General features: G+C 36.0%; 1 protein-coding gene across 1 annotated transcript in view; it reads right to left on the bottom strand.

Moving 5' to 3' along the window:
* Positions 1-15,641, bottom strand: part of LOC145666519 (ubiquitin-conjugating enzyme E2 Q2) — a 361,803-nt gene that overhangs the window by 315,380 nt on the left and 30,782 nt on the right. The window lies entirely within an intron of this gene.

The following is a 15,641-nucleotide window of genomic DNA, read 5'->3' as shown; positions in this document are numbered from 1 at the left end:
CAGCCTTGGAGAAACATGAATCTAGCAAATTCCAAACTCGTTATCTTTCTTTTTTTTAGAGTAATTAACTGAAGGTGTGATGATGACAAATTTGAGGCACGGATCGCCATTAAGTTCCAGCAGGATACATACCAAGAAGCTTCAGCATTTTGAAAAACGAAGTACTGATTGTAAATCCTTTACCACTGAGCCACCATACTCCTCAAACCTAAAATGTAATAGGTTTGTACTTTTTTTTTTCTATATACTTGTCATTAATTTTAGCGACCACAAATTCCCTGCTTCCTTTACAACTTAACGAAAAGAGCCTAGTAGACGTAACCGTAGGACGTAGGGGGACGGTGGCTTAATGATAGAGCGTTCACCTTACGTGCTGGGGGGTCCCTCGTTCGATCCCAGTTCGTACCCTATGAACTTTGTGATGGACAAACATCGTATGCGTGGATTTCCCTTCGGAGTTCATCAGTTTCCTTTCACTTTCTTCATTACATCATTTCATTCATTTTTCATTATCAGCTCTCCTTCATTAGCCTAGTAGACGTAAACGTAGGGCGTAAAACTCACTTTTCACTTGTCCCACCTACACAGATTATACTATTTTCATTTGCTAAAACGCACATATCTTCGCTTCGTCTGGACTCTACGTACTACAGATACATAGACAAACGGTGAAACAAGTAGACATTTTATTAAAAAATTTAAGACACACAAGCTATGATTATTATTACATCATTCACATCATAAAGTTCCGTCTTTCAAAAATCATTAGTTTAACAGTCTATAATCGTGGAACGTAAAACTCACTTTGTGTGTTAGACAACAATGTATCTAAGAGTTTTCTCTCTTTGGTTCTCTTGTCAAACTATGATTTGACCTCTCTCTCTCTCTCTCTCTCTCATCACAGGTGGGGGCCCTAGTGGATCAATGGTACAGCGCTCATCTTTGATGTATGGTGTATCCAGGTTGTAATCCAGCCCAAACAAGTGAATTTTCTGGTAGACAAAATTACTAGATTAACAGACATAAAAATTGGACGTAAAACTATGATTTGACTCGAACGAATATTTCTGGTGCATTGGGATCCCTATTTCGATCCTAGCTAACAACAAGTGAAATTTGTGGTGAACAAGAGCGTTCATCTTTTGTGCATAGGTCCCCGAGTTGAGCATGAAGCCCTCCTTCCCCGTGTTCAACTTTTGCTTTCAACAAATGAATTTTATGGTAGACAAACACCGTATGCGTGGATTTCCTTCGGAGTTCTTCCGTTTCCTCCCACTTTTTGAGTGTACGTTGATTGAATGGTTGAAAGTTTGTGTGTGTGGTTCAGTGATAAAGCAACGACGTATTCTTTCAGATGAATACTTAGTATAGTAGAGCATTGTTCCGTAACCCCCAGTGCATGCGGTCCCTAGTTCGATCTCCGATCAAATAAGCTTATAATTTTTTATTACTAATTGCCGCCCAGTGTGGTCGACTTCCGAACATAGTGTCCGTGAGTTTTCATGGTCTACTTATATATTTTTATTTTACTAAGTATTCATTCATTCATTCATTTGTCTTAATCATTCGTCTTCCTCAACATAATGAGCATAATTTATTACTAATTGTCGTGCACTGTAGCAAAGTGCATGCAGTCCCTAGTTTCATCTCCGAACATGATGTCCGTGAGTTTTCATGATCTACTCATACATTCTCATTCTACTAAGTTATAGCAAATTCCGAACTCGTTATCTTTCTTTTTTTAAAGTAATTAACTGAAGGTGTGATGATTGACAAAATGAGGCACGGATCGCCATTAAGTTCCAGCACTTGCTTTGCTTTGTACAGGATGCATATCAAGAAGCTTCAGCATATGAAAAACGAAGTACTGGTTGTAAATCCTTTACCACTGAGCCAGCACGCTCCTCAAACCCCCCGGAGAAATAAAGATACCCCCACAAATATACCCTTTCTCGGTAAAAGGACATATGATTAAGACGAAAAAATATTAGTTGATAGAATGACAATGTGAATAAACGTTATATCACTGAGACATCATGCATCCTGAAATCCATTGAATTTATGAGTAGAAGAACAATACACGTACTAGAAAGAAAAGATACATGTTCTTCTAACCTGACATAATTGCTTTAGAAAAATAACAAAGTAGAAGTAAACAGGAGAACTAATACTCACAGTTTTTTTTTGTTTACCACAATTACCTATTAACATGAACTCGGATTGAGACAGGAACCACAAGCACCAGAAGTATTCACTTTACCCATGCCCTTATCCACAGGGATGACGAGCGCCCCTAAAATTATCACGGTAGACTTGCAAATGAACTAAAATATGATTGAATTGGGTCTTTCCTAACTTCTACTGCCCATCTCCCTACATTTGGGACTGACTGTTGCCAATCTACCAATGGGACTCAACCATTGATCCATCATGGCCGTTAAAAAATTAAATTGTGATTACTCATCACTCTTTTACAAAAAGTTACGAATACCGTCAGCGAACTTTCCATTGTGATAATACCAAGGAGACAGGAGGCTAATGAGGTAATGCTTAAAATTACTAATATTTGGCGAACATGTGAGCCATGATTAGCAACCAAAAATTGGTATGTCCATGCTCCCTTTTAGAAAATTTTGTTCCAACTGGACCTGATTCAAAACGTTAGTGGTTACATTAGATAGTGTTTGCAAAGATGTGATGTGCACAAGAGTAACATGTAATCGTTTCTTAGAAAATTAATTACTTTTCAAAACGAAAGTCTAACATTAAAAATGAATCGAATGACTTCATTAAGATTGAAATCTAATGTACACGTTCACCATCATCATCTTTAAACATCGCAAGTTTACTTTAAAAAAAAAAAAAGAATGAACTACATACGTGTGAAGATAAATATTAAACCAAGACATTCATCAACAAAAATGAGAAGTGATAACGTGTTGTTCTGACGTAATGCTGAACAGCAAAAGATAGCATATATCTAAAGAAACACTGACCTATCCTATATACAGAAGGAGTAGCAATGTAATATTCTGTGATATAATACATGATGCATTTTTATATAACTCTGCACATGTCGACATCAGGTCCACAATTTGAATTACTAGCGAAAAAAGATTGCAACACATAATGGCCAATAAGTTTTGATCTATATTTGTTGGAGAAACAGTAGATCATTATTACGTATAGTCATATAATCTTCCTGTACACACGAAAAAGAAAGTATTCTTCAGTTGACAAATTTTCTTTTTCGCATTAATTCGTGAACAAATGAATTAATCTGTTTTCACGTTATCTTTGGAATAGTTATAATTTGATAACTTGACAAGTCGGTACTGTAATAGGAAAAGAAATTTTCTCAACTGTTTGTATGGGTGCTAAATGATTATCCGCGAAGATGTGTTGCTTTTTTAAGACAAGTAAGAAAAGGTAATTCAGATGATGAATTACAATAGTCTTGTGTTACGTTTTTTGAACAAATCTGAGAAAGTGATTAGATCTAGCAATGTAGTATTCTGTGATATAATACATGATGCATTTTTCATAACTCTGCACATGTTGACATCAGGTCCACAATTTGAATTACGCTATTAAAGATGTACCTAGACTTATATTCGGTTAATCAATTCTGTAACTGTAACTGATCACTTACACTTCGAAAAATTGCACAAATCTGAAATTTTCAGATGAATCTTTAATGCGAAAAAAAGTTGCATCACGTAATGGTCAACAAGTTTTGATAAGTGATGACACTACGGATAAAAAAATATCTACATCCTCCTAACTCTAGCAATTCCCGAAAGTCACTGCTAACAGGTGTAATATAAATCAAAAATCATCGCTGATAATGGGCTTGCGTGTACAAATTTCTAATTTCGATATCGTTTTTTCTAAAATATATTGGATCTTGGATCAAGTTATCACAAACTTTTTTGAACGTACCTATGTTTTTGTATCATCTCGAATTTGAAAATGTACTTATTGAATTGAGACTTGCCTCTTTTTGTATCGAGAAGTTTCTCTCGTTTGTTGGCAATACTAGTTACCATAGTAATAGTATTTTGAGGTTTCAGCGTTAGATCTTCATAATAAATCTTTCAATCCCCCTTCATTTGTACATTTTGTTTCTACTTTTATATCTCTGTAGTTATTAGATAAAACATAAAATGTGAACGTGATTTAAAAACAAAGATAGAGTAGGAATATTGAAAGAAGCATTTAAATAAGAAATAACCTATCTTGTGAATCTTTGAATAAGAAGTTAGAAACATAAACTCTACTTACGCACACACGATGTTTGTACACTACAAAGTTCACTTCATGGGAACTGTGATTAAAATCGAACCCGTACACATCATTTGAGGTACAATTCATGTTCATTCCTGTTCTTTGTTTACTGTAATGAAAAGGTATGTTCTAGGTCAGATCACCAACATTCCTTAATATTCCGAATTTTCTGTAAATTTTGACTAATGTGGGCATCTTCCTCATCAAAAACTTGGGCGAACTAGTATTGCTCATAAGTCTCGGATGTGTGTGAATTAGTAATGCTCATAAATCTCGGATGTTTCTGTATTGTCTTGAGTTTGAAAATACATCGTGTTCGTGCAATTACTATATCAATTTAAAGCTTTTATATATACCACATGTGACATTAAAACAGTGTCTGAGGACTAAAACTTCAGTGAACTAGTATTGTCTATGAGTCTCGGATGTTTCTGTTTCATTTCGAATTTGAAAAAAAATGTACTTGTCGATTTGCGACTTATCTCTTTTTCGTACCGAAAAGTTTCTCGAATCGTGTCATATTTTGTCAGACAGTGAAGATAGGAACAAAGGAACCACTGAATGGATTATTTTACAAAGAGGAATTATAATCTGTGACGTTATCAAAGATCTAGATATTCTATGCTTGGTCGTCCTTCTGCCTTTCTCTCTATCAACATGGATTTAATAAAAAAAAGTCGTGAGAAACACTAAAAGTATTTCACATTATTGCTTATATTTCTCATGGTTTTCCTTTTCCAGTCTAATAAGACCATGATTCCAAAACGACTTAAAATGAACTGAAGGAGCGAGCCATTTATGAAACTCGACTCGACTCGAAACTCGGCCTGAAAACAGTAACTCGACTCGAAACTCAACTCGAGAAAATTACATTTGACTCGACTTACGCCTATCCCTAAGATTTACGCATGTAACCTACGATTTTACGTACGCTACATAGATTTTTTCTTTGTGGCATCAAGTCTGTATATAATTGGTTCATATTGAGCCTCAAAGTCTTTCAAAATCCTCAACTTCAGTCCATATAATGGAAATTTAACCCAATTTGAGAAATGTTGGATAATGTTGAGTGTTGTGTGTCATCTTCTTTTTTTACCCATTGACTTATAGAGGATTTATTTTTCTTTCTTCTTTGAAATGAACTGGAATGTTAATAATTTATTCTACTAATATCTTCTTAAAATATTCCTTACTTAATAAAACTAAATTTTGGTAGATCTATATCAGTTGTCTGAAAAGCATTGTCCTTTGAAGTTCAAAATTGAGAATACACTTGTGATTTGAAAATAACGCAATGAAACTTCAAATACAAATGATCTGCCATTTTTCCGGTAACAGAATTAACCTGTAACTGTAGAACAAGTATTTCAAACTTGTGAGTTGCATGTGGCCCTTGAATCATTTCTTTGTGACCATTGGTTCACCTTCAGAAAACAAGAAAGAAGTAGTCGTATATATATATATAATGGCCCAAAAGTATATATACATCCCCGTACTGATCAGCTCATGGAATTTTCATTTACTTATTGCATTGCAGTATATTGACTTAGCTTCTCCATTATTTGCTCTTAATTCCTTTTCACTTATGCCTAAACTCGGAATAGACCGAATCATATAATGTCATACTTGATCAATGCAGGTATGTATACCTACTTTGGGTCACTTTGTGATACGTTTAAAGATAGTTCACATAGACAATGTTCTTAAATCAACTTCATATGGCTTAAACCAGCGTCAATTTGCTGTTTTCTTGGGACTAAAACTTGAGTGAACTAGTATTGTCTATGAGACTCGGATGTTTCTGTTTCATTTCGAATTTGAAAAAAAAATGTACTTGTCGATTTATATCAAACGAATCTACTCCCCAAATTAATAATAATAATAATAATAATAATAATAATAATAATAATAATAATAATAATAATAATAATAATAATATTCAAACGGTGAATTTAGTACATAACTTTTCACAAAATTAAGATTTCCTGCTCGAAGTGATTCTACCTAAGGAAAGTCTGAGATGATTTTTCGTTTCTTTTACTTTTATTAAAATGTAAAACTTCCAAACAAATGTACAAGATTAAATCTAAACCTATTAGCTCTCTCTCTCTCTCTCTCTCTCTCTCTCTCTCTCTTTCTATCTTCAATTAGTTTTTTATTGGTGAATGAATTCAAATACGATTTTTAATACAACGTAAAATATTAGTGAACTAATGAATGATACATAATCGGATATGTATAAAATATACCACTTTCACTAAAATCACTACACTGAAAAACATATTTTTTTCTTTTCATAATAATGAATTCAAATACGATTTTTGCATACAACGTAAAATGTTACTCACTAATGAATGATACATTTTTCAGAAATGTATAAAATATATCACTTTAATAAAATCACTAGACTGAAACATATGTTTTCTTTCTTTGCGTGTTTCATTTCACTATTCGTATAATAAACTTGATAATGTATATAATTTTCAGACAGTTAGATATCCTCTTGTCACTCAATTTACGTCATAAAAATATATATCACTTTTCACTAAAATCACTACACTGAAAAATATTTTTTCTTCTTCTTTTTTTATCAACACATATCCATCTCATCGATGTCATCCACAGGTTGGGTATCAGTTTCCCCCACCATGATTGTGTTTGAATTCTGTCAAATAATTCATCCCTGATTGCTTCTATAATTTTTTGTTTACATAATACTTTCATTTCCAATTTTAATCTTTCATCATCAATGTTTATATCACCGTCCTTCTTCAAAGCCGAAGATACATTCGGAAAACTATTGTTCATTTCACTAATAATATTTTGTTCATTTACACACGTATGAATTGCCGCAAGTCCAGTACATGCAAGACATTGCGATTTCTCGCGACCCCGGAAACACACAAATCCATCAAGATGGGAGAAATTTTAGGGAAAAAGGATGAGAATGAAGAATAAGTCGATAATCATGTACATGTTCATACACTTACGATGCGTTCAACTCTGTGAATTCAATATCGTGCATGCTATGTCCCGTTAAATTAATCTTTTTTTTTCCTTTGTATATTAAACAAACGTTTCCACTTTGCAAATATGTTAATAAAGCGCCATTATCTGCTTCTACTTTTTCAGTAAATCGTCCTGGTAGAATCACTTTTTGTCCTGCTTCAAAAGTCACACAAACCTTCTTTCCATATACGGTTGTAATTAATTTGCAATCTACAATACGATAGGTTTTATTAATTTCTAAGTCTTGTAATTTTGTAAAAGATACTAACGACGCTGCATTAAGTTTGGTTAATAAATTCATTGACGATGACATCTTTAACTAATGAATAATATGTTCACTCTCGAAGACGTATTCTATATGTATGACCATTAAATCACCTTGTCCTCATTATCTTAAGAATTCGCAGGATACCTTTCTTATCTCTCGATGGAAATAATAATAATAAAGGACTCTCCTGCGTGAGACACAAAACTTAATACATTCACACAGGATTGAAAATTTCCAAGCTCATCGATTTTCCTTAACATTGTGTGAGAACATGATGTCTTAAGAAATCCCACGAACAAAGATCATTTCTTTGATCACATAGGAAGTAAATCGTAAACGAAATAAGCTGAATTGCATAAATAATGAAATTTGCAACTAAGTAAGTTAACGAATAGTGTAATGAGAGAATTTACTTATCATGGGTACAAAAGATTTATTACACTAATTTTACAACTAAACAAGGGCTAATGCTATATCCATACATATCAATTATTTATTAACTTGAGAAAGGCCTACGACTCGAATATGTGGGAAACAAAATTTGAAATACCGAAAAAAGTTATTTAAACTAATTAACATATATTTAAATGAATCTAAAAGTAATAAATTTTTCTTCACGAACTTTGAGATTGGTCTGAAACAGAGAGAGAGAAGCGTTGACGCCCTTATTATTATACTGAGCATCTAGTCTAGTAACACATGAAGGCAAAATTTGTATGTGATGTCTTGTACTTCCAAGTCGAGTTGCCATATTACACGATTTAACGGATATCTTCCAATTAAAGCCTTAATTTACAACAGTGAAAACAGAATGAATCCTTTTTCTATGACTTTTATAAGGAGTTCTGTCCGACATTGGATCTCATCATAAATTTTTGTAAAAGTATCGTCGATCTTGCTTCTCGATGTATTCTATCTCGTCTCGAGAATGAACTATATCATGAGGGACGTACCCTTCGCCACAGAATTAAGATTTCTTGTTCAAAGTAATTCTACTTAAGGAACGTCTAAGACGATTTTTCGTTTCTTTTATTTTTTATTAAAATGTAAATCTCCAAACCTATCCATAAGAACAGAAACACGACTAAATGTAGAATGTTACACATGATGATCGGGAAAACAATTGTGTGCAACGATAAAGATGAAATCTTTCAGTTTAACGCCCCACGAATATCTATTTTAGGCTAAGATGAAAGGATGATTAAGGTATTTTAAATGAAATGATATTATGAGATGAAGCGGAAATACCACATGAGAATCAACGAACACGATGTTGTCCATCACAAATTTATTTATTTAATGTCCTACGATTATGCCCATTATGCTAAGGCATCATGAGCTAATATATTCGGTAGTCGAGCTAGGGACCATCATATACCAAATGTAAGCGCTTTGCCGCTGTGCCTTCTGCTCATCTTTTCAGCACCTCCAGCTGTTCTAATAGCTAACACGGACATGTGGTGAACGTGATCCTGAGTTCGATTTACGGATGGGAGAGCATTGGAAGTCAAAAATAAAGCAAGTTTATTATGATAACTGTTTTCAAGAAACATATGAGGTTTTCCAAACGAATAAAATCTCCCCACCTCTCCCCTGCTACATTTAATATCCTTATTCAATTTCATTTCCTTATTCACACACATTATTTGATAGATGTATCAAAATATCATCTTTAGTAAATCTTATCTATTAACAGACTTATTTTTCATTACACAAACTCAGCGTTTTCGCATTCAGATTACACTATCTTCAGTCGCACGTGAGTATGTTCGTATGTGAAGACGACAACAAACATACATGTAATCTCAAATGCTGTATACGTTTGAAAATACGATATTCACGATTCATGCAATGCGATATTCCCCTGAGCAACTAAGGTCTATTCGATCAAAGAACAGTCTGCAAACAAATTCTATTCTCATGAACATTTACAAGTGAATTCGTGAGAATCCCAAGACCAAATTAGATAACGTAAATAGTTCATAACCTACAGACATTTCGTGGGGCGTAATCTTTTGTGCTATGGGAATGTTATAGCGCAATATTTCATCACGGCTTCAACTTAAGTGATTTTAATTACTTGTCATAGCAGACAACATCGTGTGAATATCCATATAATACTTTTCACATGCAATACAATCAACCCTGCTGATTTGAGCATACACATTTTTTCATCCTACGTTTTAAAACATTATGATATGCTATGAGAAGTGCTTCCGCTACCAATACCTTTAAAAAACATCCAGGAACTACAACAATCATCTTATCAACTCAATTTCCTGAGAAGGTTCCAGACGAAAATTTTCCAGACGTTTCGTAAGAAACTTCTCAAACTCTTCGCAGAAAATCTGGGAGCTTCTATTCTTAGTATTACAAGATGGGTCTGGTGGGGTTAAGGTGGAGGGGGAATCTAGCTACCCAATACAAGACGACTAGAAAAAAAGGACGAAAAGTTTTTTTTTAATAAAATCTAAGCTATATGCGAGGCACTGACGTACAATGATAGAGTGCCCACCTCAAGTTGGATTACTCCGTGCGAGGATTAATTCAACTCTAAATCGTGAAGTACTGGTCTCGCGTTCGATTCCGATGTACAATCTTTATTTCATAAGTTAACGAAGCTACAATCAAGGTTAGTTGTCTGCTTCACTTTCACTCCCAAAATAATAATAATAATAATGTAATGCTGTATTTTTTAAATTTATTTTTATGGTTGTTATTTATGTTTTAATACCACTTTGGTCCGGGTTCGATTCTCGATGATAAAAAGAGAGAGAAAGGGGGCATTGAACACTTGAAAGTGTTATAGTGCTTCGAAATGAAGAGCTTCGAACAATGTACATATCATATGCTACGCTAAAACCAATACATGAAATTCTTTTTTTTTTTTTTTTTCATGCAAGAATTAATTCAACTCTAAATCGTAAAGCACCGGTCTTGCGTTTAGTGTACAGGTTCGATTCTCGATGAGAAAGCATTGAATATTTTAAGATATTAAGTATGCTCTTCGCTATTCAATACATAACGAAAAGACGAAAATCAATCAATCAATCGATTGGGAAGCTTCGCCGTCCAAGAGTATGAGCATAGTAACAATGTTCCCTTATGTTTTTCGCAGGACAGAGTGGAGGGGGTTTGGGGGTTCAAATTCATAACGAAAAGACAAAAATCAATCAATCAATCCATTGGGAAGCTTCGATCATGATAACTAATAGAACTCTCATCCGTCCAAGAGCATTTAGCTATTCAATACATAACGAAAAGCAAAAATCAATCAATCAATCGATTGGGAAGCTTCGCCGTCCAAGAGTATGAGCATAGTAACAATGTTCGCTTACGTTCTTCGCAGGAGGGAGTGGAGTGGAGGGGTTTGGGAGGTTCAAATCCATAACGAAAAGACAAAAATCAATCAATCAATTGGGAAGCTTCGATCATGATAACTAATAGAACTCTCATCCGTCCAAGAGCATTTAGCTATTCAATACATAACGAAAAGCAAAAATCAATCAATCAATCGATTGGGAAGCTTCGCCGTCCAAGAGTATGAGCATAGTAACAATGTTCCCTTATGTTTTTCGCAGGACAGAGTGGAGGGGGTTTGGGGGTTCAAATTCATAACGAAAAGACAAAAATCAATCAATCAATCCATTGGGAAGCTTCGATCATGATAACTAATAGGCCTCTGATCCGTCCAACAGTATGAGCATCCAAGACTATGAAGGACAAGAGCCTCTAGCTATTCAATACATAACGAAAAGCAATGGGAGTGGAGGGGTTTGGGGGTTCAAATTCATAACGAAAAGACAAAAATCAATCAATCAATCCATTGGGAAGCTTCGATCATGATAACTAATAGGACTCTGATCCGTCCATCAGTATGAACATCCAAGACTATGAAGGACAAGAGCATCTAGCTAACGAAAAGCAAAAATCAATCAATCAATTGGGAAGCTTCGATCATGATAACTGATAGGACTATGATCCCTCCAAGAGTATGACCACCCAAGACGATGAACCCATCCAAGACTATCACCATAACAACAAACTGTTCTCATACACGTTCAGATAAACCAAAATTTTCCCACGCACTTCTCTGGTAGCCGTAAAAGGCTATGACCATAGCAACTAAAGGCTTGTCGAAACTTGCCTCCCAATTCCAGGAAATGACATCGATTTCTAGGTAGGCCAAAATTTTCCCACGCTTATGAAGGCCCTCTATTCTACTAACCCAAGTAGCTGCAACGGGAGTTTCTTGCCTTCACATTTTTTTAAATCGCCCCAACCGGAGTATTGTTCGCCACTGGTACCCAGGGTTTGAAAAAACCCGGGCTTTTTTGAAAAAGCCCAACCCACCTGGGCCCATACGGGATTTTCGGGTATTTTCGGGTTTAATAGGGTTTCTTCGAAATATTCCAATGTCTTTGGGGTAAAAGTGTTAAAATGTGATTTATATTTCAAGCCTGTCATTGTCACAACTTGCAACAATTTTCTACTCGCTGCTGTTTTGAAAAAAAATGGCCGCCATTTCGAAATTTTACATTCAATCGCCCAGAAAATCTATACAGCAAATTTAGCATATCTCGTGCTTCCACCGTCAAAATTTCAACTTAAAAGACTGAAAATTGCTCTTCGTAGCGTGGTTTGAAAAAATGGCCGCCATTTTAATATTTTACGTTGGTATGCCGCCAAAATCTATACAAGAAATTTACAGTATCTCGTGCTTGTACTCCGAAAATTTTAACTTAAAAGGCCGAAAGTTGTACCCTGTAGTGTGTGTGGTAGAGGCAGACAAACGAGTTGAGTTGGTGTTTAACGTTCCTTTCAGCAGCGAGGCTATATGAGACGGGACCTACTGATTAAGCTGGAATCCAAACCACATGAGCTCCCTCCGAGAAGCAAACCCGGGTCCCACGCCAAAGACGCGTACATTAACCGCATAGCCTGAAGGAGCTCGGCAGACAAACGAACAAATGTAGATCAAGTCATCCAGAAGCCTGACTGACGTTCGCCAAACATGAATACCAAAAGGGGTCTATGAATTTAAAACAAAGATACAATTCATGTTGTATGAAGTAAATAAATGGTTTAAAATGTCTTATATGAAATTAACATCTTACAGCGTAAATAAACCTGCCATATTTTCTCCATGAGATTACGGGACACCTCAGATTCCCCTCCCCCTCAACTTTACAACAAAATGCAATGAACTGAGTTTGGTTATGAACAAAAGTATAATAGGCCGCGGTGGTTCAGTGGTGGAGCGTTCCTCTAGTGCATGGGGTTCTTAGTTCGATCCCAGCTCGTGCCAAGTGAGCTTTGTGGTGGACAAACACCTTCTGTGTGGGTTTTCTCGGGATTCTCACGTTTCCTTCCACTTTCTTCATTCCGTCATTTCATTCATTTCTCATCATCACCGTCACCTTGAGCAGGCATAACCGTGAGACTAAAAGATTTCATTTTAATTTTTTTCAAGAATATAATAGGCGAAAGTTCACTAAGCAGTAGCTGCTTTTCTCTATTCGTACCCTGCAATTAATTGTACAGACTGAAGATGCTTAAAAACTTAAGATGTGCTATAAAAATGCTTTACAGAAAAACAATACGCAAATTATTTAAATAAGTGGTGCAATCTACCTTCACTATTCTTCGCGCGTTTACCAATATTTATTTACATGGCTGTATTTTCCAAAATTACGTTCGTCAGTTTAATCTGATGAAAAGCTGATTTTTCTCCTTGTGTCGTGTGTAATTGTCAGGACTAGATTTACATTTTTCTAAGACCTGGACCAAAGCGCAATTCTGTGCCCCTAGCCTCTGAAAAGGATTATAATTCTTGTTAACTTAATTAATGTGTTGCTGGAAAAAAGTTCAAAATTGCTCATTTTACTTCAAATAGGCTATAAGCATAATCCATACATTAATTTGTTGTATAACTATCTCAAGCTTTTTTTTTTTTTAAATCATTTAGTGTATTCAGAACTTTATAAAAGTCTTATGTTGAATGTTGGTGTATACCTTAACGTGAAAGCCTCTAATTTGCCCAAGGAAAGTCTAAAATCTGATAAAAATCACTTACCTTAGTTGTACCAATAATATACTAACAAATATGTCAAAAACCCAGGTGGGTTTTAAAGTGGTTTCTTTCAGGTGGATCCAACCCGAAAAAACCCACCGGGTTTTTTTAGGGCTGGGCCCACTTGGGCAAACCCTGCTGGTACCTCATGTCCTTTCGACGTATTCCAAACACTACAGGAACACGAACACAGAAGTACTGGGGACAATTAAAATTCCGACCTTACTCTTCAGAGGAATTCGAACCAGTAGCGTGGTATTCCGAAATGGGGATGCCAAATTTAGTCACTTGTGCGATACAATACTGCTGCAATCAGCAATACGAGGGGAAATATATGATACCGAGGAAATATGGGATTATAAAAAAAATACAGGGCCAGGCTACCCTAATTGGTGGCCTAGTGGGGCATACAGAAGCAAATGCTTGGATTACGTTAGAAGCTAACAAGCAATTGTCTCAGCTCCTTCTTGCCACTACCGTTGTGACGAGAAAACTTGCCCCATTGTTGAATGAACATTGTTTTCAGTATACTTAGTTTCCTTCATTTCTTTTTCGTGAGAAGCTTCTTTCTCTTTCTTCACATACCATCCCTCAATCTCGTTATATGTCGCCCCTAGAAGTTTGTCATCTTGGGTCCGGAACTCAGACGGAAGTCAGTGTATACGTATATCATTTGAAGATGTAGAAAGCACTTAAAACAACTCAGGGGGCCTGTTTCTGTGTGTCTATTTTGCTGTCAGATATCGAGACTCGAAGGGTCCAAGTAATCTTTGCGAGGAGCGGGGAGTGCTGGCTCTCTTGGCCTACCAGATCGGTGACCGTGATTCTACATAATGCTTTATATCTATGCTTGTGTGTGAGCTCCCTCAGAGTTTCTTGCTACGCCACTGCGCATACTATGTATTTGTGATGAAGATTAAAAGTTTGCGTTTAATTACAATTACAATTACGATGCATTTAATTAGGACTAAAGCATAACTCTTTTTATACTATTATTTACATAACCGACGTGCTTCAAAAAGGCATTGAACTAGCCATTTCTGTTTTGTTCTATTTCCTTGCAGTTCGCACTCGTTCGTTCTGAATAGCTTAGTTCAAAATAGATAGAGTTGGAAATACTTGAGAATACGCCAGCTTATATCTAAAGCAAAATGTAGAGTTGCGAGGGGTGAAGAGGAGTGAGAAAGCAAGTAGTTGAGCATGCGCATTCGACAGAAAGCACACGAAAACCCCGATGCTTGTAATAGGCCTGGATGCCCAAGGAACATAGCATACAAGAGGAAAGAATAAATGTGCATTTGAGTGACGCGCGTACGTAGGTTCCGCTTGTCAAAGTAAAGCGAGAGAGCGCATTCAGAAGATTGCAGTGGAAATATTTGTAATAATTACAAGCAAACAATTTATATATAATGAAATACGTACTTTTTTAACAGGGGATGCCGGGCGTACTGGCGTTCCCTTATGCTACGCCGCTGATTCGAACCCCAAGCGGATTGCGCCTCATGATCAGAAGGCGAACGCCCTGGATCATTCGGCTCGTGCCACCGGTTCAATTTGCCACAAGCTCCTCATATAAAAAAATAAACCAGTAGTTATGAACATAAACGGAGAACTTGTCTATTTCTACACGTGTTGATACAATTCAAAGAATGTGGAAATAATTTATGTCGTCTTTTCTTCTTTGGAAATTAGGAGTTATGGTAAAGACGAAATGTAATGTAAATCGGGACCATCCCTGCAACCGATGACCAGCGCCGTAACTTAGATTCTTTTCTGGGGAAGGGGGGGGGCATTAATAAGCTTATTTGGGCTCACTAGAAAAAGTTGATTTTCTAATTATTGGGCCCGCTCTCTCCAACTTTCTCCTAATCCTTATGGACCCCGGAGCCTGTGCGCCCTCCGCACGGCAAGGTCTGCGGTTCCGCTAGTTACTCCCTGGGTCCATTCCATACATGACAAAATTATTAAGGGGGCAATATTGATAAATCTCAAAGCCATACGAAT

The sequence above is a fragment of the Thermobia domestica genome, chromosome 12 (assembly GCF_964235325.1).
Source record: "Thermobia domestica chromosome 12, izTheDome1.hap1.1, whole genome shotgun sequence".
NCBI lineage: Eukaryota > Metazoa > Arthropoda > Insecta > Zygentoma > Lepismatidae > Thermobia > Thermobia domestica.
The sequence above is the reverse complement of the archived record's forward strand: the minus strand, read 5'-3'. Positions and strand labels throughout refer to the sequence as shown.